General features: G+C 33.2%; 1 long non-coding RNA gene across 1 annotated transcript in view; it reads right to left on the bottom strand.

The window, feature by feature from the left end:
* The window catches only part of LOC144367151 (uncharacterized), a 95630-nt gene that overhangs the window by 51062 nt on the left and 16631 nt on the right, over positions 1-27937 (bottom strand). Inside the window, exon 3 of the long non-coding RNA XR_013426446.1 lies at positions 5628-5670. This is a non-coding gene — a long non-coding RNA (uncharacterized LOC144367151). The remainder of the gene's footprint in view (positions 1-5627; positions 5671-27937) is intronic.

The raw sequence follows: 27937 nt of genomic DNA, 5'->3' as shown, positions 1-27937 counted from the left end.
ATATTTTATCCACAATTTATCTAAAAAGTGAAATAAAGATACTCTGATATAAGACATTTATTAATACTTTTGTTACTTTGGATATCTTATGGAATATGATGATGACACATAAATTGATAGATGTACGTGTAGCTAGAGAGATGTGAGAGAGTAAAAGTGTTAGATGGAAAGACTTCAATGCTTACAGGTAACAAACTGATTAGAGTTATTAAGAAAATTGTCCCAGAAATTATTCTGAATTTACTATATTTATTAATAAAAATGAAGAAGGAAAGAGTTCAATATTTAGGCACTGAAAGAGAAAGAGAGATCAGACACTGATCCTTTTGTGGGTATGAATGTGTCAGTGTGTGTGTGTGTGTGTGTGTGTGCTTTGTAAGAAATAAAGTGAGGCAAAATATCTGTGTGTATCTGTGTAGGTACACCCATACATATACATTTCTTTTTCATTTCTGGTGAGTAGCAGCTGCAGCAAACATTATTACCCTATTCTTTAGATGGAGAAACTGAGTCAGAAATATTAAATAATGAGTAATAGTGGGTTTAACATGCATAGTCTGGTTTTGCTAAAATAGTGGGATAGGTTACTGAGAGACCAAAGAAAGCACCCAGAAGTGTTTATGGGGAAAATCCAGTGGTGATGGGCTGGACAGGTACACTTCTGTGTTCCACGTTGCCTCCAGTGCTTCACCAGAAAGAGCACCTCCTATCCTCATGGGCCTTCCAGCAAGGGCCTCCTTGATGAGGACTTTCTTCTGAATGGTGTTCTGGTCTGCACTAGTTACTGCAGAGGGAGGAGTTTCATAATTTTGGTTATGGAAACTGTGATGTCATTAATTTGCTTAGTTTGCATTGTTGTTTGCATGACCAGCATCCCCAAAAGCAGCTGTTCTGGCATGTTTTATACGTATCACACTAACTTGCCCTAATTTCCAGCATACATAAGAGAAAGCCAGTGTCCTTCAAGATAATATGTATCTGAACATTCTGAACCAAACTTTCATTCACTGTTACCTTAACTTGGTTAGGTTTTGGGGAATACAAAAGGAAATTTTGGACGTTTTACTAACCTCCTTCTCTTTAAGGATACCATAGTGGGTTACAAATCTGAGATTAGAATTCAGGTTGTCTGATGCTTTAAAAAAAAAATCTGAACACTTTTCTCTTTTAATACAAAAACTAAAGAGTAATAATTTGTCATATTCAAAATAACCTTTTTTAACACAAATCTATCCCTAAATACTATTGTAAAATAATACATTCTATGATCACATCTTATTTCCCAAGCTCTGGAAAAATAGTATATTAACTGCTGTGTAAACTGTACTGTGTAATTATTTAATTATTATTTTGTAAATTATCATGTTTTGAGCATTGCAAAATTTGTAGAAATTGATTCCATATATAGAGTTTAATGGTTCTTCAATTACTATAAAGCATTTATTAAAAAATAGAAAAAGTATTCCCTAATCTTTGTGACATTTTCTAGATATGTGACATGCAATACTGATTTTTGTCAAAGATCTGGTCACTTAGCTATCTCTTTGATGCTTGCTTTTCATTTGCAGTCATGATAGGTGAAAAAAAAAATTAAAGTTGGCAGGTCAAGAAGAACAACTAGGTAATAATAAAAAGGACTGGGAAGAGAGGATTTCTGTAAGAGAATCAGAAAAATAAGAAAGTATTTTGCTCAAAGTTACTTCAGCTCAGGAAAATTTCAGTAAAACCTTTAAGACAAAAAAAAAGGCAATTTGAAAAGAATTGTTTCATCCACATGTTCTGAATGATTAGATTTCATCTCATTTACTCTGAGAAAGTATTTTGCCTCAGTTTATTTCTTACAAAGTATAACATCTTTAATTTATTCTTAATCAAAATATTTAAAAGTAAGTCTTATTAATGTTATAATTAAATGGTTACCTACTTGTCTACTAATTAATTCCATTATATTCTATTTTTTATAGGAATTAAGCAGAAAATTTGCACAGTTTGTGTTTATAAATATAGATGTAAATAAAAATTGTGTATGGAAAGAGGGTACATGACTTCATGAATGAGACAAACAGTGATATTTGGTGTGTTATTTGTGGCAGATGATGTAATTTAACAAATGTAGCTACTTTTTTTTAAAACCAAATTCTACATCTATTCATTTTAAATACATTTAAAAATCTTTTTTTTTTCAAACAACTACTGTATTTAAACCTCACAGAATTGGCAAAGCTATCCAACTGGTTCAAGTGTTACAAAGGAAATGAAATCTATGCACAAAATAACTATGATTCAAGGCATTATGTGTTAAGAGTCACATAAGTGTTGCAAAAATGAAGGTATAAGAAGAAAAAATCAATACCAGCTGGGGTTAATATGGAAGGTGTTGTAGAGGAGTTGACTTCTAAGTGGGACTTTGAAGTGTTGGTAGAATTTGAAGACATAGAGATGAATTTTAATTCCATTGAAGAGATGCCATTTTATCTGGAGTTTAGTGTACACCCTACTGCGGTTTAAGAATGACTCCAGCTCTCTGCTTTCAAAGCCTAACTAGTAACTGTACGTTTAATTTATATCCTAACAGACCAAATTAATTGCTGTACTTTGCCAAGTTCAAAAAGATTTTCCTTTTATTTAGCTTTCAAGTGGAAGTATTAAACCTGCTGTAGATATCGTTACCTTTCTTCGTAAAGAGGGATAAAAATGTGCAATTAACTTCAGACATGTTCTTAGAAATCTTGTATCCTACTGGGCAATTTCAAGGCAGCAATCGCTTGATGATATGTTTCTTCTCACCTGACTTTAGCTCCTAAAAACATTACTGGGGCTTTTCAAGTCTGTAAGTGGAAAAGGCACGTCTCTGTTAGCAAGACTATTAATGTAGGCTCTGAGTAGAAAGGTTATTAATGTTCAAGGAATTGGGGCTGCTCATGAGCCAGTTCAGAAGATCATCCTGCCATTGAGATAGCCCCACAGATTTTGAGTTAATAGAAAGTACTGGATCAAAGTTTAGAGAGCTGCTTAAGAAGAGGAATGAAGCAAGATCACTTGGGAAAGTTCCCAGAAGAACAATATATATATATATATATATACACACACACACACACACACACACACACATATATATACACACTTCTGAATAGTTCAGAATAATCAAAATTCTCTAAATTTCACTTTAGCAAAATTAGCTTCTGGTGCTTTTAATAAAGATTCTTTATATTTTCTCATTAAGGATATTAAAATGTTTACATATTAATTTAACATAATTAAGAAAGATTTTATTGATTTAATTAATGTGCTAATTGGCTGTTCAGGCCAGATTACCACTACTAATACCAATGTCCCGCCCCTTCTCCTTGAATCTGAACTGACCTGCTTATAAGCAATAGAATACAGCAAAAGTGGCTATTTGCCTATCAGTGATCGGTTAGAAAAGGCCACACAACTTTTGTTTTGGATGATGAAAATTATGAACTTTAACTGAAATTATTTATTTCTTTGAATCACTCTCTATTTCCTCTTCATGACAGCTGCCTCCTATAGGCCCTCTAGTCTACAACCTAGTCTGAATATACCATTGGATTATCCCAGCCCAGTTGCCATATATTTGAGAAGATGGGTGTTCAGGTGATTCTAGACTACAGGCTGAGTTTATCCCAGCTTTCAACCTTCCCACCTCAGCCTTCAAACATATTGAAGTCCAGACCACCATCTCTCCAACTCCTATTCCATCCTGACCAAATTCTTGCAATATCATTTATAGGTATAACACATAAATATTTGAATTTCTTAAATTTGGGGGTGGTTTGTTGTATGGCTGAAACAGAGAAAGGCTATTTATATGCAATCTAAGCTGTGCTACATTAACATTTTTTGTTTAATACTATAGCCCATTTTTGAATTTCTTTCTGCTTCTCTAGACTGCTTCTTTAAATTCTCAGCTTGGCCACCCTTCTGTTCAGGCAAAATAATGTTTCTTTTTAACTATATCCAGAGGTATTCAGCTACATATTGGGTGTCTTACATTCTTTTCTATGGAGAAATAGGCTGGCTTATGCAACTTTTTTTCAATAAATTTTCTTCTTATTAGAATACTGTGTAGGTGCAGAGGCATGCTCTGGATGAATAGAATAGAGTTATTCAAATTCAAGATGTTGGTTTGAGCTGCTTCAACCTTTGACTGCACAGCCATTGTTGTAGTTCAGACAGGGCAACTGTAAGAAACATATATATATATATATATATATATAAACTTTCCAAACATGCCTATTTCTATAGACTACTATAGAGCGGCATTACATATGTGTTCTATAATGCTTACATGAAGAAGAGATTTGATCCTCACAAGCATATGCAATGATGGTCAGAATGAAAGGGAGCAGAGAACTTTTATGGTCGAGAGAACTGGGGTGATGTGACTCAGATTCCTAGATCTTTTTCAGTATTGTGATATGTTAAATTTCCAGAGATAAAGAACACAGATAACTGGGTAACCTTTTAAGCCTTATTTCTCTACATCCTGGGCAAGGGAATGTTCTTCTTCTATCTCCTTGATTTCATTTTATCTCAGATCTAGCAAAGTATCTTTGTGCACAAATATTTGTTGAGCTCAAAGTTTGAGATGATATTTAAAAATGTAAAATATTGGGAGTTATGTCTTAAGTTTGCAATGCAGTAGAGATAGACTGATTAATTGGGTGATTTTAGGATAGGATGATAATTTGAAATGTGCATGTGTGTGCGTTTATATATATGCACCTGTGAGTTTTCTCACTTCCACCTAAAAGCACAAAACAATGTACTTGTGAGGATCCAATTTATTTTCACGGGTAAGTTTCTCCTTAGAATTGTTGGCTCAGGCAAGCATAGTATGCTACCTGCTTTTTTTTTCTCGGAACAAGCAGTTGCAAACATAATCATCTCATGGGAGGTATCTGGCTAGACTTTTTCCCGCTCCTGGTTAGATGTCTCCACTCTCACTTTTCCCCTCGCATGGCCATCCTGTGACAGACTGTAGTTGCCCGATTCTTAGTCACGTTATAGGAACCAATGCAGAAAACTGGCTGATGAAAAGTTCATTTTACTTACTAAAAGCCACTCTGTCCTGCTGTTAATGAACATTGATGTAGGCAATAAACTGGTTAAAATTGTTTTACTGGTAAATGACGAAATAAGCTATTTAAAGACAGACATTATTTCAGCACCAAGAGCTTGCAAATTTGTAGTTTGGGTTTTTCACATTAATATAATGTAAACAGCTAGCTGGATTAAAAATGACCTGTCACAGTCAAAAACTATTTAGAAAATCAGCATGATTACATGAAATTATAATGACTTGTTTCTTCCATTACCAAAGAATTCTGAAATGTAGTAGTTTTTAAAGAATATTATGTGAATATAATGGAAATAGTTTCTGTGAAAGATTCTTGCCTTGTGTTCATTACATTTCCATATTATTAGCAGTTGTTTCTAGTTAGAAGGCAAATTTAAATTAGTTTATTCAGTTTGGGGGGTGGTAACAACCTACTGTTCTAAATAATTAACTGTAAAATACAGTGTGAGTTTACATACAAAATGATAAATATATGTCACAAGTACTAAATAGAGTGCTTGAAACCAGTATTGCTGCTACTTACCAATTTGAGAATAATTTTCTTTGTTCTATTCATTAGGGAAAATCTAGAAATAAACATAAGCATGATTTAAAAACCATCAAAGAAAAGCTATGACTTTAATTAGCATCATTATTCTAGGGAAGGAAAAATGATTCCCATTCAACTGATTGCATTCATCTTTACAACACATGAATGCATTCCAGGGTTAAATTAAACAAGTAAGTAGAATGCAGAGTAGGAAAATAAATTTAATTAAAATACTGTACGGATACTCATTATGTGCCAATATATTATATCACGTATCAATAAAAATCAATATAACACATGGCAAAATTTGTGTTTATATCCTTTGAAAGCTTACAAATCCATTGCTAAGGATAGGAAGGCACGTGAAATAAAATATCTAAAAGAAGAAAATCAGAAAATCAAAGTAGTGGAAATACTGTGTTTCCATGGATGTGAAGTTTGAGGAATCCGACCTATGGTGGGATAAAACATTCTGTTTTGTTTATTCTATTTATAATTGTATTTTATGAGTCAAAAAGTATACTGGGTATCTATTGAATTATGTAGCTCTGCTATTTCTCTAGGAAATCAAAATATATTACATGTTTCACAATCTAGCCACTAAGATAAGTCATATACATAAATAATATGTGCTAAATAACACAAAATAAAAACTAAAAATTTAGAAAGGGAAAGTTGACTTTCAACTGTAGATGCCAGAGAAATATTGTGGTGGGAGTAAAACTTGCCCTACACTTGGAGCATGCATTGAATTTAAGCAGAGCTTGTCTTGTCTTTCTTCCTTCTCCTTCTCCTCCTCTTCTCTTTCCCCTTCCCCCTTTTCTTTTCTTCTTTGCCTCCTGTATTTCCTTTCTCTCTCTCTCCCTCCTTGTCCTCTTTCTCTTCTCCCTCTCTCTTTTTTTTCCTTCACCATTTTTGGAGGAATGTGAAATGAAGATGGTATCATACCATATTTACTACCTAATGCTTATTTTCACTGAGTTCTTATATATCTATTTATCTATCATTGCTCACTTCTTGTCTGTGGTATCGGAAGTAGAAGCAATATTTTATTCACTCATTGATTTTAGGGCTAAGCACAATGCCTAGCACATGACAAACCCTCGATAAAAATTGTACATTTATTGAAGAGCAAAATAATCAAAGCCCAAGGACAGAAATGTGAGGGATGTATTCATGCACTGAGATAAAAACCGTTTGAAGTTGGTAAACAATGGTATTCTGTGTAAGTTTTTTTTTAAGCATAATGCTTTATGAAGATTCTGACAAGCAACAAGGAAATTGACATTTCTCCTGCACAACATGGTGGATTATAGGGTATTAATATCATTTCTTCCAGGCTACTTCTTTTCTCCTATTTATAGATGTTGCATGTTACCAAAAGTGCAGGATATATAAAAGGCATCACTATATGACTTCAGTGAAGTCATAAGGCCCTAAAATCCAATATTATCTGGATAAACCAATTTATTATGATGTAACAACAAGCAATTGTTAAGACTTAAGCACACTGAGTTTGAGGTTAGACAGAATCTCAGTAATCCTGGCTCTGTCACATCCTGTTATTTAAGCCCTCTAAGGCCCAATTTCCTCATTTGTGAAATGAGGTCAAAGAATATCTACTTAGCAATTTTTTCTGTAAGCATTAAATGAGGCAACACATATATCACAGTGTAAAGGGTGTACTCAATAGGACGAGATTCCTGCATCTCTACAATCATGAGGTGCTTCCATACACCAATTTTGTTACCATCCTTGATCAAGCATTTCCTTAGAAATCATTTATTGTATAGAAACAAAGTTCCAGTGATACAAGGATTGATAAAATATTGTCCTTTGAAACTGTTCTTCAAAACTCTTCCTGGACAGAAGGATGTCTGGGAAGAGGAAAGTGTGTTCATTGATAAGTGAAGGCAATTTTAGGCTCTTCCTGTTGCTGCTTCTCTTACTACCTACTCACAGTATATTTAGGAAATATTTGTAACTCAAAACTAATAATTCAAGAGGAGATTGCCAGAGCAGGAACTGTGTCTGTGGTTCTGACCCCCTGTACTAGAAAGCTTGATAACACGTGAAGCTTGACTATTGTTTGAAATTACCTATTCTCAGGACTTAGATTACTCGTTCACAGCTCCTATTTTCCAAAAAGAAAAAGAGGGTTTCTCAGCAGAGAGATTATCATAGCATCAAACAAAGGCCCAAAGTAGATTTTCAGGAATCATTTCTTATTTCTTTATTTTCCCCACACTTTATTATTAAAGAAAATGAGGAAAGCCCATAAACATTTAGAATGTCATAAGAGGGAGAATATCTGATACTCATAAGGCAGCTAGGCTTTCTAGCCCTGCAGCATTTGTGTGTGAAGAGCTCAGAATTTAATAGAGGAATATATGTTCAAAGACAGTAAATAAATGAATGTTTTTAAAATTTTGAATTTTAAACTTGCATTTTTCTTGAGATTTTATAGTTTCTGATAACATGTAATTGTATCTTTTTTCTCAATAAAATTCTTATGTCAATTTTTAAATTGTCAAACAACTTACAAAAAAAACTGACAAAACAAATTCTGATGACCATGTCAGTTTTAATGAATCATGTAAGTTTTAATGATTTAATTAAAAATACCAACTTTAAAATTAATAATTATACTTTAAGGTATGATGTACAGTAAAAAAAGTTCTTTATCTGATATGAGTAAATTGAGTGTGATGAACTATACTATACGTAGCAGGCAGGAAAACAGAAAGACAACCCAGAACTCAGGTTCCATGTCTTTTGAAACTTTGGGGACTGGAGGTGTAGTTGGGGACTGGGGGTGTAGTTAATATATAGAGAGCCCTGAGTTAATTTATAGGATGCCCTGAGTTCAATCCCCGTGGCACATACAGACACTCTGACACCAATTTTTAAATAATTCTTAAAGTTTCACTCAAATGGTTTTACTTTTATGGATAATTTCATGGCTCAATTAAAAAATCTACAGTAAAACCATCAGCACAATAGCTTTACATTCTTAAAGGACAAATAGGACTTTTGGCCATTTTATTTTGGAAATAGAGTAAAACATTAATATTAATTTCCAAATAAACTCTGTTACACTCAGTGCTCTCAATCTAAAATAAAGGGGGAACTTTAATAATATATGCCTCTTAGGGCTATTGCAGCATTTAAAATAACTGATCAATTAATAACCTGTCAGAAAATATCGCACATATTAAAACTTTAATAAATATTACATACTAATTCTGATGAGGACTTAGGCTTTAAATAGCCAAGTGTGTTGCTCAAATATGAAAAAAAAAAAGAAACCAAAAGAGAAAACCATATGGAACTCAAAATGACATTGCTTTGAAACTTAATTGTCTGATACTAACAGTTATGCTAGGCAGCCCTCAAATGCTAGAAAGCAGAAAATAATTGTGTAACAACAATAAATCATCTCCAAAAATCAAACGATGAATAGAGCAGATAAAGATTTTCATTCATGGAATTTATATTAAAATGAAATTATGACCAAAAAAGAAACAATACTGAATTGGTTACAGATTGTATTTAGTTCAGTGAGAAAACTTAATAAGATGATGAGAAGAGAGAAAAGAGAGAATTTTTTAGATCTGATAATCTTCTCTGAAAAGGTGACATTCCGGCTGAGACCTGATTGATGAAAATGAACCACCTGGTGGAAGAAACAGGATATTCACACTCCTGTCAGTTGTACTAGAATGTAGTGTTCCAAGAACTGAGTTAGGAAGACTTATCTTGCTGAAAGATAGGGGTTCAATTTCACTCTACCACACAAGGATTTCCAGTTTTCCCAGCACAATTTGTTGAAGAGGCTATCTTTCCTCCAATGTATGTTTATGGCACCTTTGTCTAGTATAAGTATTTATATGGATTTGTTTCCGTGTCTTCTATTCTGTACCATTGGTATTGGTGTCTGTTTTCATGGTACCAATACCATGCCACTTTGGTTACTACAGCTCTGTTTTGTAATTTAAGGTTACTAAGCTCTGTTTTGTAATTGTGCTGCCTCCTGCATCACTTTTCTCACTGAGGATTGCTTTGGGTATTCTGGGCTTCTTATGTTTCCAAATGAATTGCATGATTTTTTTTTTCTATTTGTGTGTAGAATGTCTTCTGGATTTTCATAGAAATTGCATGAAATTTGTATAGCACTTTTGGTAGGATGGCCATTTTGACAATATTAATTCTTCCTATCCAAGAACATGGGAGACGACCTCTTTCTGAGGTCTTCTTCAATATATTCTTTAGTATTCTGTAGTTTTCATTGTAGAGGTCTTTTGCCTCTTTTGTGAGATTCATTCCCAAGTATTTTATTTTATATTTTTTAGGTTATTGTGAAGGGGATACTTTTCCTGATTTCTCTTTCAGCTAAGACATCATTGGTCTGTAGGAATACAATTGATTAATTGGTATTAATTTCATACCTTGTTATTTTGCTGAATTCATTTTATAAGTTCTAGAAGCTTTCTGATAGACTTGTTAGGATTTTCTACATATAGACTCATATCATCAGCAAATAGGGAGAGTTTGAGCTCTTCTTTTCCTATTCAGATCCCTGTGCTTTCTTTCTTGTTCCTGATTGCTCTGACTACATTTTCAAGGACTATGTTGGAAAGGAGTGGTGTAAGAGGGCAATCCTGGGGGGGTGGGGGGGGGTTCTGTTTTTTTTTTTTTTAGAAGGAATACTTTTAATTTTAGATTATTGGAAACTAGTTAGAATTTCAAGGACAGAAAAATCATTGAAAGAAGCTTAGATTTGATTTTTCTAAGGAAACTTTACTAAGGAATCTTTGAAGAATTAAAGTAAAGTACTCTGAATTGCTTTTCTGAGACTAGATTTGGTAGTCAAAGAATGAAGACATGGGAGCCCAGGCTCACCAATTAGCTTCTCAACTCCAAGAAGTTGGGGCAATTCAATTAGGAAGGAATAATGAGGGAGAAGGATAGACTAATAAAGGGGAAGAATATTAATTTCTTCACTGGGAATAGGCAGAGATCTTCCAGGAACTTGAGTGTTACCTTTTATTCACTCTTTTCAAGGTCATAGTGAATGGCATGTGTCTTTGGCTTTAAAGTGAGAAGATAGAAAAAGCCTAGGTAAGTATAGGTCAAGATAATTCTAGATTATAAGTTTGGGACAAAATATTAACATGTCTACCTAAAATGCTGAATAGCATCTGACTCAAGGTTCAGGCAACAAATAAGATAGACCCACCATGAGGATAGAGAAGTGCTGCATTCCAGTCATACAGCAGATATCTGTAGGCCCAAGGAAATGTGAGTGTTTTTCAGTAACAGTGGCCTTCAGGTCCCTGAAGGGTAACATAGGCAACCATTGTCACTAAAACCTGAACATCAGAGGTGTTATCTACAGCCATTATAGTGGGAGACCATAATGTATCACCTAGCCATGTGACCTCAAAATTTGGTGATTTTTAAATTAATTAGGAGCAAGTGAAATTAGAAAGCTTAAAGTTTTATTCTCAGTAATAGTAACATTATGAATAATCCTTCTATCCGTGGAGTTGGAAATATATGTATTTGAGAAATATTTGGGGTAGGGTAGAACTGACAAAACACAGTGATGAATAGCAATTGTGTTATGAAATGCAGACACTTAAACCGTTCCTAGTGGATCAACTGATGTTGATGAAGTTTCCTGTTGGATCTCATTAAATTTGAGAAGCTCCTTACTCATCCAAGAGGATATTTGCCAATACAAGGGAAATGATTGGAAACATGTCCTCTGAACTGCCCAGTGAAGACATGAACAAGAAGGGGAGAGTGCGTTGGAGGATGTTTTGAACTCCAAGATCATTCTTAGTATGAAGGTTCCCTTTTCTTCTCAACAGAAGAGAAGACTCTTTGCTTCAGAATACTGCTTTTAGAATCAGCAGTTTCTTCAAAAGTTTACTCCTGCCCAAATGAGAAATCAGCTAAACTATCTCCTATTAGAGATAAAATCACAAATCTTAGCTCCTTTAACAAAATAGAAAATTATTATAGTGTATTTTAATACTGTTTTTAAAAATGATATTAATAGGTACCACATGAGCAGTTCCTAAAAGACCTGTTTTAGTAACTCCTGTATTCTTTAATTCATAAAAGTGGACCTGTTAAATGCAAGGGGTTACTCTGCCTTCTAGTTATGTTATGCTGAATATAATAACAGCTAGGTAATTAAAATTTGGAAATAATTGAGTTCAATAGTGAGGTTTATTGGAATGGGGCTAAAAAGAGTACAAAAGATCAAGTGAATTTTGTAGTTAATTAGATGTGGATATTCTACACAGAAATTTGACCTACTTTTTCCTAAGGAGTTAAAGAAAAATATATTTCTGTTCTGCCTTTTATATGTCTTATCAAGCATAAGAACAAGGTATTATATAAGGTCTGTTGAATTAGCATATAAACTCACGGAATTCATGCATGCTATAAAATTTAAAGATGAGATTTTGCCCTTCACACTGGAAACACCCACTTATTAGAGGGTAAGTATAAATGGATCACTTCACACTTGTTTCATATTTTTAATAATCGTATAAAATTAAAACTTGGAAATAGCCTATGAGCTACATTTTTCGATAAATACCTGGTATTTATAAAAACATTTTCAGCTCATTTCTATTCACTAGAAACCAGAAAATTGTATTTATTTGTAACTGATATGGTAAAAAAGAAATATTTGAAAATATTGCTCGTGTTTTTAAGTTGTTTGAAGGCCAATAATGCTTTCACACTGTACATCTTGATTATATACAATTTTTGTTTGTGAATGATACCTCAATAAAGCTGATATTAAAAACATAAAAATAAATAAACGTCAATAATATTTTATTTAAAGCAGCTTCAAAATGCTAATTCATTTCTTCAGAATTAAAATGTCTCCTTATGATCCTCAAATTTTCTACCAGATTAGTGTTCAGGAAGGAGCACAGACATATCCTCTAACCAGGTACGGATAAGAGAACAAGGGATCTATAAGTAAAAAATCTCCATAGTGATATGTTTATCCCTTAGGAAATAAGAATTCATGGATCAAGAACAACATTATTAAACTGAGAGATCAGAGCATATGGCTATTGTTTTAAACTCTTCACTGACTTTAAAATACAAGTATCTTTCATTAGAAATTAAAATTCAGTCTTTCAACAGAATAGCTAGGGAGTTAATATTATGGAAGAGCTTTGTGCTCAAAGGAAAAACAATGAAAATTATAATATTAAAAACAACATCATGGCCCTTTTCAAAAATAATATTTACATGCCTATGGCCACTAAATCAGGAAGAAATGCAAAGAATTAGCTAGAATTGATCCATAGGCCTGCTAGGCTTTGAGTGTAGGAGTGGTAAAGGACAAAAGTCTGGATCATGCTAGGATCACTATTCTGTGGTCATCTACTTTCAGCTAAGAAAATAGGGTAGGATCCCTTTTAGGTAAAAAAATAATCTGGAAATATAGCAAAAGAATACCTGTGTCTATCAAATGTTCCTGTCAAACTGTGCTACAGATCTGCATGAGAAAAAGATAGAAGGGGTTGGTGACCAGAAGGTCAAAGATATGTCTCTTTCTGAGAACTCAGGAGGAGGTCAGTGGGAAGGGAGAAGCCTCTGTTGGCAAATTGTCTGGTAATGAAGAAATAGGAGAAGGGAAATAGACCAATAAAAATATTTTTAAATATTTGAGGAGTTAGATATGTTTAACCGGATTTAAACATTACATAATGTACATATGTGTCAAAACACCACACGGTACCCCACAGATATGTACAATTTTTATATTGTTATGAATCCGTTTAAATAAATGTAAATGGGGGGAGCCTCAGGCAAAAGTTCAATGTCAGCACTTATGGAGTACCACATTGACTGAAAGCACGACTGAGGAAAGAGAAAGCATAACAAGTAGGTAAGAGCAAACACCATGATAGACATTAATGAGCTGACAACAGTTTTCTGGAAAGTTGGTTCTTCATTCACTTCATTCACAGTTTATATTCAGAGAAGCCACACGAAAATACTAAGCTTTTGAACCAGTAAAGAGGAGAAGGGAAAATTTTTTTAAAATATTTTTTTTTAACTGAAGCACAAGAGAAAAAAATAATATGTATACTATAGCTAACTGGCCAATGTTCTGCAGGCAGAGATCAGATCTACATTTGCAAGCTCAAAAAGCACAGCCACAAAATGAGGCTCACAGTGTACTGAGGTTCCATAGCACCAGAAATTATCAGAATGGGAGATGATAAGTACCCCCAGAAGACGGGTGAAGCATTGATTCAATGCACAGGTTTGTGGAACACTGGACAGATCTGGATTTAATTGAGTTCAATCTTGGATGCATAGTCAGCTGTGGATCTGCTGATATTGGCCCTAGACTCCCATATCGGGTGACAGCTGTCTGTCCACTAGTACAAGATGATATTGGGTGAGAAAACTGGGAGGAATCAAGCTGTCTCCTGGTGTCTCACATTGCAGCCAGCTAACCTGGGCATGATCACATGGTGAAGACCACAAGCAAAAACGTGAGTGTAAATATGTAAGTGTTTTTTTAAACTTTCTGCTAGACACCCCACAGCCTGTAGCAAATTTAATAGTTGAGCCTGCATTCAAGGGGTAAGGCAGAAGATCTCTAGACAAAAAGGAGACAGCAAAATTACATAGCAAAAGATGGAGATACTGGGACAGGGGTTTGAAAAACTGGAACAGTTAAAATAATCAATCCATGACATTATGCCATAAAAATTTTCACAATGTTTTTGATCTTAAACATTTTCTCATATGTTTTAATGACATAATTAGTTTAACCACTCCCCAATCTTTGAAAATTGTATGCTTTCACTTTTGTTATGTTCCAAAGAGCATGTTTAATATTCCTAAAATTCCTTCTTTAGAAGTAATTTTCAAAAATGGATGTTTATATTTTAAGAGTATACAAGTCTTAAAAGATTATAATATATATTGTCAAATTGCTTTTCATAATATAATAGTAACCTATTTTCTGTAAAAAAAATATTCAAAAGTCCCCATTTCTGGGAATGAGTTTGTGGCTCAGAGGTAGAGCACTTGCCTAGCACATGTGAAGCACCAAGTTTGATTCTCAGCACCAAATATAAATAAATGAATGAAATAAAGGTCCATAAACATCTTTAAAAATGTTTAATAAAAAGTCCCCATTTCTCTCATTCCTTTATCAAAACTTAATTTTAATATTGTAAAGATGCACCCAAATTATAGAATCCTTTGCATATATCATTTTATAGTATATCACTATATATATATAGTGATATACTATAAAATGGGAATATATATATATATCATTTTATAGTATATCACTATATATAGTGATATACTATAAAAAGGGATATATATATCATTTTATAGTATATAGTATATAGTATATTTATATAGTATATAGTGATATACTATAAAAAAGGAATATATATATATATATATATATATATATATATATTCCCCTTACATGCATTCCATAGTTTATGGCTATATTCAAAGGCATTCTGAAAATAGTATATAGTATCTCCATTTCATAAAAATAGATGCCAAACTGGATTTTAGCTTTAGAAATTTTTGAGCTTCAGACAACCCACCATGGACGTACAATTTTATTTTGTATTTTATTACTTATATTTAACTGTTTAATATGTAAATATAAGCATTAGTGATTATTAATTCTATGTGCACTAACCACTTATGATTTTATATATTTAATGATTCTTTGAAAAGACGGATAGCTGAACATGACTAGCACATCTATACTTCATAGAGAGGCCAAATTGATAATGAAGAAAATTTTTGTGGAAATAGTTTAAAAGGAAAAAAATATAGTTTCCCCAAGCAACAAGAACACTTAAAAAGCACATTGGACATGTAAGCATATTAAACAAAATTAAAATTTATTCTGGCATAGTCATTAAATTAATGTCCCTAGAAGAGGCCTTTGTAAAGTAATATTTTTATTAGTAATACTTTAATTACATAAAACAACTTCTATTTTAAGATGATCATTATTTGAGCTCTATTTTTTAACTAGGAATAATATACACAGCAAGTTTTTTATGAGTAACCAGGTTTCTCTCTTTAAATTCACATATTATATGTATTGAAGAGGCACACTGATACTGGAGGTAGTTGACTTGGAGAGCTAGAGGAAGTAGCATGCCTGCATCCTGACTCCTAGGCTCTGAGCAACGTGATGTCACTTTTTTTGTTTTGAATTGGCCAGAGGAACAATGCCAGACCCAATTAACAGAGGGAAGAAACAATTCATATCTCAATGAAGGATGCTATATATAGAGAGCCATACATATTTGTACTCCTTGGGTAAATCTACTCTAAGTCTACATTTTTCTCTTTCTGTCCCTCAAAATAACTATTCATGAGCATTTCAATTTGTGTCGCAGACTAGAATGAATAATATTCCACTGTGAATTAGTACCTTAATTTTTAATACATACATCCATTGATGGACACTTTGGTGGCTTTCACATCTTGACCATTGTGAGTAGTTCTGCGATGAACATTGGAATTACAGATATCTCTTTGGTGCACTGGTTTAACTCCTTTCAATATATCCTCAGTACTGGGATTGCTGAAACATGGTAATTCTATTTTTAGTTTTTGGAAAAATAAACTCTATATGCTTTTCCAAGATGGCTGCCTAATTTACAAGACCATCAAGGACATAAAAGTGGCCCCCTTTCACCACAAATCAGACAATACTTACCATCTTTCATCTTTTTAATAATAGCCAATCTAACAGGTGTGAGATATTATTTCATGGTAGTTTTAATGCACATTTCTTTGATGATTGAAGATGTTGAACAGTTTTTCAAACACATATTGCCCAAATATATCCTCTTTTGAGAAATATCTTTCAAAAAATATCTTTTCAAATTCTTTGTTTATTTTTTAAGTGGGTTATTTATTTTCTGAGTTTTGAGTACTTCTATATTCTGATATTAGCAACTTGCCAGTGTGTGATTTGTAAATATTTATCCAATCTGTGGGGTATCTATTCTTGCTATTATTTGTCTCCTTTGTGTTGCAGAAGAATTTTGGCTTGATGCCTTCCCATTTGTGTATGCTTCTTGCTTTTCCTCTGCTTTTGGGATCATAGTCAAGTATCTCTCCCAAGAACAGTGACATGAAGCTTTTCCACTATGTGTTCTTCAAGTAGTTTTAGGTCTTATTTTCAAGTATATATTCTATTTTAAATTGATTGTTGTGTAAGTGATGAGATAAGAATCAATTTTAATTCTTATGTATGTTCAGTTTTCCCAACTGTGTTTATTGAAGAACCTGTCATTTTCCCAATGTATGTTTTTGGCATCTTTATGGGATATTATAAGAGACCATATAAATGTGGGTTTATTTCTGGGACCTCTGTCCTATTACATTAGCTGATGTGTTTGTTTTTATGTCAGTACCATCCCATTTTATTATTATAGCTCTGTAATGTATTTTGAAATCCAATAGTATGATGCCTTCATATTTGTTCTTCAACTTTCTCATACATTCTAGTCATATTCCTTGGTGATGCTTGTTTTGTTCCCAAATGTACAAACACAAACACCATAGTTTTTTATAATGCATATTTTTATAGTGATTGTATATTTATATGTTTTTATATTTGTATAAATGATTGAAAGTATATAGGTTCCTCTAAACATAACTTTCCTGAAACACAGACCATATTTATTTTTCTGTTAATGTATCCCAAATATATACAAAAGTGACATGTATTGATAATACCCTTTAAAAACATTTGAGGAATGAATGTTTAGTAAATAAGTAACAGAACTAGAGATATTTTCCATCATATACATTCTTTTTAAATTTTATATTAATTCCTATGCTTTAAGCTCTTTACTCAATAGATGTGTAAGAGCAGAATTGTGTATGAAATTTATTAAAAATCACAAGGACAGGTGAGTTAAGTTCAAACCATTGTTAACTAGATTGAAATAGATCAGTAGATTGAAGATTGATTTCCTAGTTCTAGTGTTCTTCCCACTGATCTACAAAACACTAATTTTCATTGAGGATTGATAGCATATTTAAATGTTATTTGAAGTAACAAGTCAAACTTTCAGTGCAATGGTATTATGTAATTGGCAATTAGAATTCAATTGTCTTGTAGAAGATAACCTAATGTTTAAAGTTAAAATACAAGAACATGTGTTTTAGCTCAATCATAAAACAGAAGAAAAGAAACTACATTGGTTGAGAAGCAGAAGAAGAGTCTACTAATTAGAATTTCATTATTGCTCACTTATTCCTTGAGATTTCTTCAAAAACCATGAGGAATTCATGGAATGTTGTATGAAAACCATGACTTTTACACAATTCCTTGAAGGACTGAAAGAGCTATATGCCATTAATCCTTGCCTTATATATTCATATTGCTTCTTAAGTCTTGACAAGTCTTAGATGTATGTCAGAACTCTAAAACTTAAATGTTCTGATGTAATATTGCTTTAGAGAAGAAGACCCTAACAAATTTTATACCCTGACAAGAGGTAACTGTTATGCTGAACACTGCTTTATGAAATATTTTGCTTAATTTATGATTATTTATGATTATAATATTTTTCATATGAAACATTTGCTTAATCCAAAATCACAAATATTTTGTCCTATGTTTTATTTTACAAATTATTCACATAACATTTGGTTTTATTGGACCAACTTGGAGTTAATTGCTCATAATGGCATAAGGCTATTGTCAATGTTTGTTTGCTGTTAGCATGTTAATGCAAAGTTCCCAGCACAATTTTCTTTTCCCCATAGAATTACCTTGGAACCTTTTATGAAAATCAATTTGCTATGCATGTCCTACTGTATTCCTGGAAACTTCATTGCATTTAATTTTTTTATTTATCTTCTGTTATTCAAATGCCACATGCATAGAATTCTACTTTTGTAGGTAACTCTTAGAGTGGTAACTATTAAAATGAGGTAATATAAGTCCTCTAACCTTATTCTTTTACAAATTGATTTAGTTTACCTAGAAACTTAGCATTTACACATAAATGTCAGAGTCACCTGTCAATTTCTCTTTTCAAAAAAAGTAAAGGGCCCATTGAAAATACGAGAAAGTTTATGTTGAAACTAGAAAGCAATTTGAAAAGAATTAGCATTTTAATTCATTTCCAAGTTATGAACATGCTATATTTCTCCATTTACTTTATTCTCCATTTTCTTTGTATCTAAAATATCTAAATAATAAATCTTTCAATTCAATAAGAAAAAAGAAACAAACCAATTAGAAAAAAGCAAAATGATTTGAACCAAACACCTAATTAGTAAAATTGTAGATAAGTTCAGGAAAAGATGTAGGACATAATTAGTAATTAGGAAATGAAAATTAAAACTACAATGAATTACTGTGTCATTCCTATTAAACTGGCTAAAATTACAAAGAATGACAATACCAAGTATTAATGAGTATATGAAAGAACTGTAACTATCGTACAATATTTTAGGGAATTCGAAATGAAGCAATCACTTTAGAAAACATATTTGATGTTTCTTATCATCTACTTATTATTTTACTTGGAATTCCTACACTTAGCTATTTTTCAAACAAATTAAAACATGTGGCCACACAAAAATTGCATATAAATGTATAAGAACGTTATTCATAGTAGCCTCAAACTGAAGCACATCATAGACACTTAATATGTTTTCTACTTATTTATTCTGTTTTCTTTCAAAGTATTTTTGAGTGGCTATTATGTACCAAGATCTATTCTGGATACTATGGATAAATCAGTAAATAGCTCAATGTGTCTACACTCAAATATCCATCAATTAGTGAATAAATGAGCAAAATTTGGGGCATGTTCATTTATGGAATACTACTTAGAACTAAAAAGGAGGATACTACTGACACATGCATCAGAAAAGATAAATGTCAAACACTTTACACTACATTGAAGAAAACAGGTGCAGAGACAACATACTATATGATATCAATAATGTTGATGTCCATGTGAGGTAAAATTAAAACATCATAATAGCAGTTATAAAAAGCTTCAATAAGTGGGGAAGCATAATGGCAAAAAGTTAAGATGTAACATTATTCACAGTGGAACTTGCTCATATTTTTATTTTTTAAAATACCTTTAATTGATTTATTTTTATGTGGTGCTAGGACCAAACCCAGAGCCTCCTGTGTGCTAGGTGAGTGGTCTACCGCTGAGCCACAACCCCAGCCCCTCATATTTTTATTTTGTTGTTATGTGAATGATGTCCATTTGAAAATTATCAGTTCATATCTTGAAAAGGCTCACTTTCATTGTATGTAAATTATGCATTCTATAATCAATTTATATCAATGTGATTTCAAAAAACAAAGAACCAAGAAACAAAGCTGAATTCAGTTTTTTTAAGAGAGAGAGAGAGAGAGAGAGAGAGAGAGAGAGAGAGAGAGAGAGAATTTTTAATATTTATTTATATTTTTTAGTTCTTGGCAGACACAACATCTTTGTTGGTATGTGGTGCTGAGGATCGAACCCAGGCCGCACGCATGCCAGGCGAGCGCGCTACCGCTTGAGCCACATCCCCAGCCCCTGAATTCAGTTTTTATAGCCTCTGAGGCCATTCAGTGTGATTTATAATATCTTTTAAAAGCATTAGTTTGAGACCAAGGACCTCATCTTTTCTTATCCTATATGACTATCTCCTAAATGTTCTCCCCAAAATGTAATTCTGCTGCTATTACACTCTGCATACTGCATGAGATTGATTCTCAAGATTTTTTAATGTCTATCTCATTAACATTGTACCCAAGTTTCTTTATTAACAACTACAATATGAATATTTAAACATTGCTTGAAGTATCTTATGTTGCCCAATTGACCTATTTATTATTCTTACATTACACAAGATATATTTCCACTTCCACGTCTTTTTTCACTGTCTCAATTCTTTCTAAGGATTGTCTTTATTTACTCCCACTCTTATTGGCATAAATGGGTACCTTCTCCATGATGCTTTAACAATCATTAGTTTTATTTCCAACACACAAAACGTTGTCTATACTTATGGGGATGTTATTATACCTTTCTCTAATTCTGTAGAACTGAAAGTCAAAAGCAATGATTTTGTCAATGAGTTAGTCAGCTTTTTGTCATTGTGACCAACATTTATGACAAAAACATCTTGAGAAAACAGTTTAATTTTGACTCACAGTTTCAGAGAATTTAGTCCATGGTTGGCCAAATCCAAGGCAGAAACACTGTGATAGAAGGCCATGGTAAAGAAAAATCTACTTGGCTCATGACATCCAGAAAGCATAGAAAGACAGAATAAGCATTTGGGGATGAGATAAGTCTTTCCATGTCATTCTCTCTATTTCCTCTAACTAGGTCCCACTTACCAGTAGTCCATAGAGCTATCAATGGATTAATCCATCAAATGGATTATAATTACTACTTGAAACAATCAATTTGTTAATCCATTTATTATTCCATTTGATGGATTAATCTACTGATGAGATCTAAGCCTTCATGATCCAAATATTGCCTAAAAGCTCCACCTCTCAACCTTGCCATATAGTAGACTGTGCTTTCTACCCAAAACTTTGGGAGACATTCCAGATCCAAACCAAAACAGTAAATTCTCTGTAAAAATTTATATTGTAAAATATCTCTGGAATTATGGTCCCTCTTTCTAAATAGATTTTTGAATACTGAAGCCTTGAACTACATCTATGTGTTTGAGCTTCTCTTATCAGAATCACTGAAGCACATCATAGATACTTAATATGCTTTTTACTTATTTATTCTTTTTTCTTTCAAAGTATTTTTGAGTGGTTATCATGTACCAAGATCTGTTCTGGATACTATGGATAAATCAGTAAATAGCCCAATGTGACTACCTTCAGAGGATGCTCAATTAAGGAATCCAGAAAATAATTAAGTATAGAAACAAGTACTTATAATTACAATGAAATGACTTAAATAAAACTAAATTCAGGATCAGTGGACTATGAGCCATAATAAGAGCTGACTTGGTGGATTAGGATCACTGCTGAAAATGAGCAGGAAAGATAAAAAACTGATGTTTACTAAGTAGAGCACTTAAGAGGTAAGATTTTTTTAAAAAATGTAGTAGGCAGTTATAGGTAGTATAGAATGAAAAAATGGTAGTAAGAAATTTATGTGAGATGGAGAAAGTCATTGATAATAAGCAAATTCCGATATCTACGAATTGAACATTTTGTCAACATAGTTACTTAAATAGCTCAGAGCAAAGGTATGACTATTCATTAGGAGATACATAGTGAGCCTGGTATAAATGTCTTAAAACATCCAATGTTAAAGACTGTGGAATTTATGAATGTTTGTAGCATCAAAGATTTGCTATGGACTAAAGACGGTTAACAAAACAGTTTTCTTCCTTCCTTCCTCCCTTCCTTCCTTCCTCCCTTTCTTTCTTTCTTTCGTTCTTTCTTTGGTTAGTTTGAGGATGGGAGGAGAAGAAATGGTCTGAAAGTGAAAAGAAAAACCATTTCAAATGGGACATGGTGGGAAGAAGAAAACAACTTCCAACCGGAGAGGGCTACAGAGGAGTGGCAGCTGTATGTTTGTTCATGTGTTCTTATTTTTTTCTCCCAGCTCTCTGTTGGATCAAAAATATGTAAAGACGGGATGGGATTGTGGCTCAATGGTAGACCACTTGCCTAGCAGGTGTGAGGCATTAGATTCGATTCTCAGCACCGCATATAAATAAATGAATAAAATGAAGCTCTGTCAACAACTAACTAAATAAATATGTGTAAAGATATCGAAGATATAGATTTAGTTTCAAGTTCTGGAAGATCAAACAAAAGCATTTGTAGGATGAGGAAGGGAGTCTTAGAGCAGATCAGATTAGGGAGTATTTATGTTGATGGACCTCATGAGAGTTTCAGATTAAAGGTAAGAGCTGAATAAATAGGGTTGTCAACAATACTGGAATTAGTACTTCTGTTTGTAGAAACAAAAGGAAGCAATGCTAGTAATCATTGCCTCCTCCTGGTAAATAGTCTTGAGCAGCTGTAGATTGTGAGTGAGATGGCATTTGGCAGAAGGAAATGATTTGGCAGAACCCAAATAACAAACAAGAGAGGGGCTCTCCTGGACTCCCTTAAGTCTCACAGTGGGCAAGTCATGACTGGGGAGAGGGTCTCAGTCAAGGCCTCTTACTGGTTGTTTAGATGGTGATTGTTCCAGAGCATTACAATGAAATCATTCATAATGTTATCATGGCAGCATTAAAATGCTGGAACCTTGTACCTCCTTTGGGACCTCAGCCATTATTGGGCATTGGCTGAGGTGGCTTCATGGGCTCTTCTAGAGCATTTCCATACTCAAGACCTGGCTGGGTTGGTGAGCGGGCTTTTGACCTTAGCCCCACCTAATGGTTTAACCTGAAATCTGCCTGCCCCCTATTGGTTCTCGCTACTTTCTCTTCTTATTCCCTCCTTATATCACTATATAATTTTGTCCCTGACACAATAAAGCTGAGATCTGCTGCGCCTTCATGGCTGACACAACTCCCAGCTCAGTGTGGTTTCTTCCCAATCTTGGGGTGGGGACTGGGCCATAGACCCTTACCCTCTCTTTCAGCCCCTCGGAGACGACAGGCTAGTCCTGCCTGTCTCCCACATACCTTTGTTGCAGGGAGCAACATTCAAACACATAAAGTAATTCTTAAATAGTAAGTCAGCACTTACTATTTAACTAGGAAGATTGACCATCTGTGGGTAATTGCCACTGGGTAAAACAATAATACTAATGCTGATATTGATATCATGGATCAGTTTAAACTCTATTCTGTATTATTAATTTCTTTCCCCATTTGAAAGTATAAGAAAAAGAGGACACCTTATTAAAACTATTTACCCTGTACGGTTTACCTGTAATCCTGAAACTGAGATTTTTATAAACCATTACAGGAGATATGCTAAGATACAGGTGAGCATTCTGTGCAGCAAACAGCTTTATTTTTTCCCACAGGCTCTCACTCATCCCTGCTTCAGATCTCCAACCCTTGTCAATCCCAGTGACTGCAGCTGCAAACCACTGTGGGACACCCTGTAAAGAAATGAATTCTATGAAATTATTCTGCTGTACACAGACTTACTATTTAGTCAATGCTGACAGATCCCTGTAGCTAACAAGGCACTGTGTCAAAATGACATTTCTTTATAACTTGTATTACTGTTTTAAAATTTGGACTCCTGAGGTATAGACTTCTTAATCGATTTTACAGAGACCATGCACACTTCTGTAAAAATAATGCTGAATATGAGCTTGTGCTTATTTGGAATGTGCAGAAAGAAATAGAATTTTAAAAATAACCTATCAGAGATTGTGTGTGTGTGTGTGTGTGTGTGTGCATGCAGACGCTCACGTGTGTGTAGCATTTATTCTGCACAAAGAAGCATAGGAGGTGACATAGGAGATTTACAAAAGTTATTAAAATACTTCTTATTTGTCAGTAGATACTACACATAATGCAAGATGTTCATAAGGTTTAGATATTTATTATTATCCCTGCTTTAGAAATAAGTAAGCTGAGTTTAAAGGAAGGCTATGAGAATAAGGAATCTTTCCATTATCACATAGCTGTTACCACTTTGACCTGATCACAAGAGAGACACCTTTCCATATGTTTTATTTCATCTTCATAAGAAATATTCCCCACTCATTTCATGGGGTGATAAAATGCCACAAAAATATGTTCCCAATAAAAAAAATAAGGGATAATATACAAGATAATATAAGCAGAGAACTTGTCCAAGGTCCTGTGAGATTTCAAATAAGCAAGAGGTAACTACTGGGGAATTTCGTTAAACAAGTTCTATCTTATTTGGGTCAAGTAAGACAAAAAACAAGTTGAGAGATTTGAAAAGACTGTTTAAAGCAGAGAAAATTGGATCTCCCAGATCAATTGAGCTGGTTTCTTGATTCTTCACACTATTTTTGTTTTTCTATTGAAAAGAGGATAAAGTAAAGTGTACATGGTGCAAAATTATCTAGACAATTCAGAGATTGAAGATGTCAATTAGAGTGATGAGACTTGAAGCAATGCTCTCTATGTAATCGATACACAGTCATAACCACCATCTGCCATTATTTTTAACTTTTAACACTTCTAAAATCAGAATGGCTCCTACCATTGATGTTATGATGAAAGCAGCATTACAAGATTTTATTACCAGCATTTTTCCTTTCTTAGGAATATATAAAGTAATTGGAATCTATACAAGGATTGGATCAATTTGATAAAAATGCTACAGATATTACTGGTTTATATATCTTGAGAATTCCAGGCTCATATTTTATTTTTTTATCCTTTTTTTTTAAGTGTTCTTTCCCACCAATTATTTTCACACTGCAGTGCAACTCACAGTTTCCCTGTCTTAAAAATGTCTCTTTAGTGGCAACCAATCAGGTCAGTGCTGGTGAGTACCAGAGCTATGCTCCTGACTCTGCTCTCCCTCTCCTTACCCCTGCACTTTCTCTGGGCTGTCCTCTGGACTCTTCCACTTTCATGTCTACAACTCATATGTCATCTCTGCACTTCTTTAGGATTGCAAACTCAAACTTATATTCCTCATACAAATTCCAAACACATACAGTCTAAATCTAAAAATTGTCTGCTGTTTCACTGCATCTTCTGTCTTAGAGACAACAAAACACAACCAACCTTCAACTTTTGATCTTGTTAGAAGTCAAAATCAGCATATTCATCTATTCCAGAAATCATAGTTCAGTAAAAAATATGTTGCTTTTTACATTTGCTAATTCTGGCAAACAGAATTAATCTCAAAGTTCGGTTGATTATATTTATAAAGTTCCTTCTTGTCAGCTACTCCTCACTTTCAAGAATTATTTTTCTTTCAGCAAATGAAATGTAAAAAAATTACTTTATTCACTAATTCTGCAAAACTGAAATGTTCACATATATATGTGTATGTGTGTGTGTATATGTATACACATATATATTTATCTTCCAATAGTTTTGTTAATGATAGTTAAAATTTATTGTATCATTTTCTAATTGTCCTTTTCATATACAAAGGTATGACTCAATATGATTTTCCCACTTCTTTTTTAAATTTCCAGTGATAAATTTCTAACATTTTTTTCTTTAAACTACTGAATAGTTCCTTCACTGTCATCCAAATAACTTTAAATGGGTCACCATTTACTGTAAGATAAAACAGAATCTATTGGAATTTAGAAAGTTCATGCCTAAACAATATTTATTTATCTTCATACCATTGATACCATTTTAAGAGTACACTTTTGGCTACTTGTTACCTGAATTTTGAGTGAGAAAGCAGGTATTAAGTGTTGACTTAACTGCATAGCATATATAACTTTTAGGGAAATGGAACATAATGGAAAAATCTACTGTATAATTTTTTGGATATTTTTAATACATAACAAAAGACTACATGTGGTTTCCTCATCAGAGTAAAATTACTAATAACAAAGTCTATGGTATGAGTTACTAATATAAAATTTTTAATTTTTTTTCTAGATCAATATAATATATTTTGTAATTTTAAATTAAAATTTTTATTATACTCAGTAAATTTGACTAATTATATTAATTTTGGTTATTCTCTTCAGTTTTATTTTTTTTCAAGAGAAACCAAGCTACTTACCATTTTCAAATTTATATATACCTCTCAGTAAGAAGTAAACACACTATTTTGAACTCCACTGATGTCCTGTTATTTATCATTTGTCTGTTTTCTTTTTTAAAAAATAATTTTAGTTGTAGATAGAAACAATACCTTTATTTATTTATTTTCATGTGGTGCTAAGGATCAAACTCAATGCCTCACATGTGCAAGGCAAGTGCTCCACCACTGAGCTACAACCCTAGTCCCCATTTCTCTATGTTTCAATTTGAAGTTTATATTTTATATAAGTGATGGCTCTCAAATTAAGATGAATGCCATCTCAAGTCAACTTTGATGGTCTGCTCTCCAGAAGAGTAGACTACATCCTTTCTGTGTGGATTGTTATATTGTTTACATCTTAAGGTTTTCTGATATGTTATGATATCCTTAAAAAAAATACAAAAGAAAATCCTTTCACAGTTGGTTTAAGAATATAAAATTGATCTTGTTGCCCAGCCAGCAATTTTGTGAGTCCTTTCAAATATAGGTATAAAAATGATAAATATATCTAAAACCTGTTAACTGGAGTCCTGTTCTTAAACTTCTGGTGCTTCAGTGTCTCAACTGTTAGATTGTCACTGTCATCACGTTGTAAGTAATGAACATAGAACATTTCAACAGTCTCTAAAACAGAGGCAAACATTATTAACAATAGAAATTATTATTACTTCAAGGAAAATATTGGTCTACTTCTAATCTTTCCCTAGACTATAAACTATGGACCCTGAAGGGGAATGGTAATTACTGATCACATTATGTTTGTATTTGGAAAACTCTCCATCAATATCAGATAGGAGTGAACACTCTTCCATTTATAGTTTCATTTTAAATATTAATCCTTGTTTGAAACATATGCAGCATTTTCTTGAGCAATTAGAAATCAAACCAGGCCTATTTCTTTTCTCTCTCCTCTCCCGCCACGGCCTCCGCACACCTTTCTCTCATACATACTTCCTAGGACAAAAAAAAAGCTACATGGTAGGTAATATAGGAAAACAGATTTTAATTTGGACTAGTGTATTAGGACTATTGCATGAGAGAGAAAGAGACATAAATACAGAATCGGGCTCAATGCCAATAGGAATTATACCCAAGGAGCAGTGTGGAATTCACTGGTTGGAAAATTAAAAATAATAAATATCAGAGATAGTGGATAATATTTTGGCCAAAATGACCCAACTGGCTTCTGCAGATGTTCCCTGGGGTAGTGTGTAATATGTGGGGAGGGAAGATGATAAACTTGAACGTATGGTGAGAGGTTTCCACATATCAAAGTTGTGGGTATCTGGTTAAACTGTCATAGAAGAATTCTCACTAAAATTGGACAATGTAGAATAAATGAACAGAGAATCCTGAAAGTCTCAGCCTAGTTGGAAAAGTGTTCAGAAAAACCTGAGTAGAGTTTGATTGAGAGAATCGGTGTCAACACACATACACAGACACATGTCAAAAACCACAGCGTGTGCTACAGGAAAATTTCTGATAAAACATGTCCATGGCTTTTCAAAAACTCTCCATGAAAACCTCCAAACAGTTATAGATAAGTAATGAGTAAAAGTAAACCAGCACAAAA

Source organism: Ictidomys tridecemlineatus, chromosome 10 (genome assembly GCF_052094955.1).
Source record: "Ictidomys tridecemlineatus isolate mIctTri1 chromosome 10, mIctTri1.hap1, whole genome shotgun sequence".
Lineage (NCBI taxonomy): Eukaryota > Metazoa > Chordata > Mammalia > Rodentia > Sciuridae > Ictidomys > Ictidomys tridecemlineatus.
The sequence above is the reverse complement of the archived record's forward strand: the minus strand, read 5'-3'. Positions and strand labels throughout refer to the sequence as shown.